Source organism: Rhinatrema bivittatum, unplaced genomic scaffold (assembly GCF_901001135.1).
Source record: "Rhinatrema bivittatum unplaced genomic scaffold, aRhiBiv1.1, whole genome shotgun sequence".
Classification (NCBI taxonomy): Eukaryota; Metazoa; Chordata; class Amphibia; order Gymnophiona; family Rhinatrematidae; genus Rhinatrema; species Rhinatrema bivittatum.
This window is the reverse complement of record NW_021820768.1, coordinates 126492-132163: the sequence shown is the minus strand read 5'-3', so window position 1 is coordinate 132163 and position 5672 is coordinate 126492. Positions and strand designations below refer to the sequence as shown.

General features: G+C 52.6%; 1 non-coding gene across 1 annotated transcript; it reads left to right on the top strand.

Moving 5' to 3' along the window:
* Positions 1-3576: 3576 nt before the first annotated feature.
* Positions 3577-3649, top strand: TRNAV-CAC. The gene has a single exon. It is a non-coding gene; the product is annotated as a tRNA-Val (tRNA).
* Positions 3650-5672: the final 2023 nt, after the last annotated feature.

Below are 5672 nucleotides of genomic sequence, written 5' to 3'. Positions count from 1 at the left end.
GAGACTAGGAAAATGCTCCGCTGCGATACATCATATCTCTCATTGCTTGACGGTATGCCAATCCGTCCCTTCTCTGCAGCCTGCCCGCTCCACAGTGTATGAACCTTTCTCCATACATTTGCAACTGTTGCTATGCCTATGATTTCCATGGGTCTTTTGACTATAATTGCTTCTAGAAATCATTCTGTTTGACAGAAATGAAACGAGTAGGATTCCTTTAGTTCACGGGTCCCCTTCAGCTCATTTTGAACCCTAAGGGGTAGATTTTCAGAGCCCTGCTCGCCTAAATCCGCCCAAAACCGGGCGGATTTAGGCGAGCAGGGCCCTGCGCGCCGGGAAGCCTATTTTACATAGGCCTCCCGGCGCGCGCAGAGCCCCGGGACTCGCGTAAGTCCCGGGGTTCTCGGAGGGGGGCGTGTCGGGGGCGTGTCGGGGGGCGGGCCCGGTCATCGCGGCGTTCCGGGGGCGTGTCGGCAGCGTTTTGGGGGCGGGTACGGGGCGTGGCTACGGCCCGGGGGCGTGGCCGCGCCCTCCGTACCCGCCCCCAGGTCGCGGCCCGGCGCGCAGCAGGCCCGCTGGCGCGCGGGGATTTACGTCTCCCTCCGGGAGGCGTAAATCCCCCGACAAAGGTAAGGGGGGGGTGTAGACAGGGCCGGGCGGGTGGGTTAGGTAGGGGAAGGGAGGGGAAGGTGAGGGGAGGGCAAAGGAAAGTTCCCTCCAAGGCCGCTCCGATTTCGGAGCGGCCTTGGAGGGAACGGGGGGAGGCAGCGCGGCTCGGCGCGCGCAGGCTATACAAAATCGATAGCCTTGCGCGCGCCGATCCAGGATTTTAGTGGATACGCGCGGCTCCGCGCGTATCTACTAAAATCCAGCGTACTTTTGCTTGAGTCTGATGCGCAAGCAAAAGTAGGCTGATCGCGCTTCTTTTAAAATCTACCCCTAAGAGTTTAGAGTCAGAGTTTAAAGCTTTTAAAAAAGCTCTAAAAGCATGGCTTTTCGAACAGGCTTATATTGACTATCTTGAAAAAAAAGGACTCATTGGTTTAAAGAAACATTATTTTTATCTTTGTTTTATGTTCTTTTATTAATAATTGATTAACAATTTTATTTTTTATCACATTTTACTGTACCTTTTAGATATTTCAGTTTGATTTTATGATTTTGTAACATGTAAACCGTTGTGATGTATATTATGAACGATGGTATACAAGAATTTTTAATAAATAAAATAAATAAATAAAAAAGAAACAAGTTGGCTCCACTGATTTCATTTTTATATTTTGTTTTCAATGAATGCACTTCTTTAGCTGAGATGCTTGTTCAATTAGTCCTCCTTTAGGCGGGCATCAAGGGTTCGACGGTTGCTCATAGATTAAAAGAAGGGGTCATTTGGTTTCATAGTGTAGTGGGTATCACATCTGCTTTACACAAAGAAGGGCCTGGGTTCAATCCCCAGTGGAGCCATTTTTAACTTGCTGCAGAAACAGGCATGAGTCTGAGTGCAAGGATAACTTAGATACCGAAAAAGCAAGTTGAAGAACAATGGGTTCTAAATATGTGCAGTGGAAACCCCACCTGTCAGGTTTTCAGGATACCCACAATCTATTAGGGGTGTGCATTCGTTTTGAACTTAAATGGAAAACGCAACTTTTTTTTTTTTAACTTAAAAAAATGATGAGGCGTAAACGATCGGATTTCCAACTTATTTAACATAGCTATGTTGAATACGTTGGAAATCGCGATTGTTGATCTAAATAAAAATTTTAACCCCTCACCCTCCTTAATCCCCCCCCCCCAAGACTTACCAAAACTCCCCAAGCTGGCCAAAAGTTCCGTGAGGGTCCGGGAGCGGACGCATGGGGAAACACGTGACGTCCGCGTCACTCCGACGTGACGCCGACGTCACGTGATTCCCCTCGGGTTCGCTCCGGGAACCCTCGTTGGGCCCAAAAGGCACTTTTGGCCAGCTTGGGGGGGTCAGGAGGCCCCCCCAAGCTGGCCAAAAGTGCCTTTTGAGCCCAACGAGGGGTCCCGGAGCGAACCCAAGGGGAATCACGTGACGCCGCGTCACTCCGACATCACGCCGACGTCACGTGATTCCCCTCGGGTTCGCTCCCGGAACCCTCGTTGGGCCCAAAAGGCACTTTTGGCCAGCTAGGGGGTGTCAGGAGGCCCCCCCAAGCTGGCCAAAAGTTCCTTTTGAGCCCAACGAGGGGTCTCGGAGCGAACCCGAGGGGAATCACGTGACGCCGCGTAACTCCGACGTGACGCCGACGTCACGTGATTACCCTCGGGTTCGCTCCCGGAACCCTCATTGGGCCCAAAAGGAACTTTTGGCCAGCTTGGGGGGCCTCCTGACCCCCCCAAGCTGGCCAAAAATGCCTTTTGGGCCCAACGAGGGGTCCCGGAGCGAACCCGAGGGGAATCACGTGACGCCGCGTCACGCCGACGTCACGTGATTCCCTTTTCGGTTCGCTCCCGGAACCCTCGTTGGGCCCAAAAGGCACTTTTGGCCAGCTTGGGGGGGTCAGGAGGCCCCTCCAAGCTGGCCAAAAGTGCCTTTTGAGCCCAACAAGGGGTCCCGGAGCGAACCCAAGGGGAATCACGTGACGCCGCGTCAGTCCGACGTGACGCCGACGTCACGTGATTCCCCTCGGGTTCGCTCCCGGAACCCTCGTTGGGCCCAAAAGGCACTTTTGGCCAGCTTGGGGGGGTCAGGAGGCCCCCCCAAGCTGGCCAAAAGTTCCTTTTGAGCCCAACGAGGGGTCCGGGAGCGAACCTGAGGGGAATCACGTGACGCCGCGTCACTCCGATGTGACACCGACGTCACGTGATTCCCCTCGGGTTCGCTCCCGGACTCCTCATTGGGCCCAAAAGGAACTTTTGGCCAGCTTGGAGGGGCCTCCTGACCCCCCATCACGTGAATCACGTGACGCCGCGTCACTCAGACGTGACGCCAACGTCACGTGCTCCTTGCAAAGGAGTTCAGGAATGGCATCCTGACCCCGCTGGACCACCAGGGAGTTTTGGTAAGTCTTGGGGGGGGGGGGGGGCGGGATTAAGGCGGGTGAGGGGTTTAAATTTTTATTTGCACATATGGACATAGACTCAACTTATGGAATTCTCCATATGTCCATATTGACCGCAAATGGGACCCCCTTTCGACTTATGAACTTAAACTTTTGGTCTGCACATCCCTACAATCTATATGCGTGGGATAGATTTACAGGCCCTTCCTTCTATGCTTGCTACTTGAGCTCATGCGAATTCATAGCAGATATCGTCTTCCCCAGAAGAAGTGTGGGAATGGCTACTGGAGACGAAATAAGGAAGCTTTAGGTAAACTCCTAAGCCAACATCTTGTGTGGTAAAAAGAATTCAGCAGTGACTCTAGTAAAACACATTTTTCATGGTAGATGGGATGGCTCTTGGAAGATCTATTTTTTGCCAAGAGTAAAAAATGTTAGAATGTGAATGGTGGCTGAGGCGATTATCCCATGACTTATTCAAACAGTATTCTAAAATAACTGGATAGGTGTTTGAAAGTGTAATAAGGAAGAGATCAATCAAGGCAATGGTTCCATGGTGTAGAGGTTATCACATCTGTTTCACACACAGAAGGTCTTGGGTTCAAGTCCCAATGGAGCCACTTTATGTTTCTAGCAGTGGATGAGCATTTTATAGATGTTCAGCCATCAGCTGTATTGGTGTCAGTGAATGCTTGCATTGTTATGGGACCTTGTTAGGAACAGCTTGGGAGCAATCCTACAAAGATCTTGCAAGCACAGCTATCCAGGAGGGTTGAGTGCAATAGAAGACAGTGACAATAACTGTCTTGCACTAGTCCTGTTGTCCCTGAGGTGGTCATCCCCTGTGATGGACTGCAACAGTATATCCTTAGCAGTATGGACTGGAATGACAGGGCAGAATGAATGCAAAAGTTGGTCATTTCCTTGCAGTTACTCTCTGAGAGAAAATTAGCATTTGTGGAAAGACCTCAGGTGCTAGTGGAGGATCCTCAAAACATCTTGCTTCACTTTTATCCTTGTAGTTCTATTTTCAAGCCCTCATTCTCTACTAGCTGCAGGGGCTGGCTATCAAGGGCATTTATTTCAGAACTGCCCCTTTTTCTAACTTTGACTGCTGCTTCTCTCCTGTCCTGGGGCATTGCTATTGAAACCTGTTCCATTTCTTCCATCATAGCTTTTCACTTCTTATGTTATCAGGGGGCTGCTTGCCTCTTACATGAATGATGGAAAGGGTTGAGGGCATGGGATCAGATTGGGAAACACTTTTCCTCTTTTCTGCCACTTCCAAACTCCCCAGATGCTAGTCCTAAGGGCTGCTGCTTCTGTGGCTTATAAAGCATGCCAGTGTTAGTTAAATGCCCCATTTGTTTGCCAGGACCTGTGTCTTTGCCATGTGCTTGCATTTTGCAAAGCGTGGGCCTTCCCTTATTTAGAAATGTCTCCAGATCTTCTAAGTCCACTCTGATCCCTTCTCTACATACTTAGCAGAGGATGCTGCCACTGGAGCTGATAAACAGATTGTTACTCTAAAACCGCGGCAGAAAGAGTGTGGCATTGCCAGGCGCACCCTTCCTCCCCGCACGCACAGTTCTCTTGACCTAGCGCCTATACAGTAACCTGGGTGCGCTGGTACCTGTCATTTCAAATGTCATTTCAAATGACATTTGAAATGACAGGCACCAGGAAGTGTAAAAAAAAAACAAAAAAACAAAAATATGTAAAAACCTGAGTGGTAGATTTTCAAAAAACGCGAATAGGCGTCCTTTTGCTGGCGCATCAGGCGCCAGCAAAAGTACGCTGCATTTTAGTAGATACGCGCGGAGCCGCGCGTATCCACTAAAATCCTGGATCGGCGCACGCAAGGCTATGAATTCTGTATAGCCGGCGTGCGCCGAGCCGCGCTGCCTACCCCCGTTCCCTCCAAGGCCGCTCCGAAATCGGAGCGGCCTTGGAGGGAATCCTCTAACGCCCTCCCCTCATCTTCCCCTCCCTTCCTCTATCTAACCCACCCGCCCGGCCCTGTCTACACCCCCCACTTACCTTTCTCCGGGGATTTACGCCTCCCGGAGGGAGAAGTAAATCCCCGCACGCCAGCGGGCCTCTTGCGCGCCGGGCCGCGACCTGGGGGTGGGTACGGAGGGCGCGGCCACGCCCCCGGACTGCCACGGGCCGTAGCCACGCCCCCGTACCCGCCCCCAAAATGCTGCCGACACGCCCCAGAAACGCCGCGACGACCGGGCCCGCCCCCCGACACTCCCCCGATACGCACCCCTTGGAGAACCCCGGGACTTACGCGAGTCCCGGGGCTCTGCGCGCGCCGGTAGGCCTATGTAAAATAGGCTCACCGGCGCGCAGGGCCCTGCTCGCCTAAATCTGCCCGGTTTTGGGCGGATTTAGGCGAGCGGGGCTCTGAAAATCTGCCCCTGAGTGTTATAAAAAAAAAAATGTTTAAATACCTGTCACTTTCGTGCGGTCATCCAGGCAGTGGCGGGAGCCGGAGGGCCGCGTGTGTCCAGGCGGCCGGTGGGTGGCGGGAGCCGGGTGTTCAATTGAGGCTGCGGGCGGGTAGGCGGGTGTTCGATCAGGCGGGCGGCGGCAGCGGCGGCGGGATCCGGGGGGCTGGTGGGCGCGTGTTCAAACGAG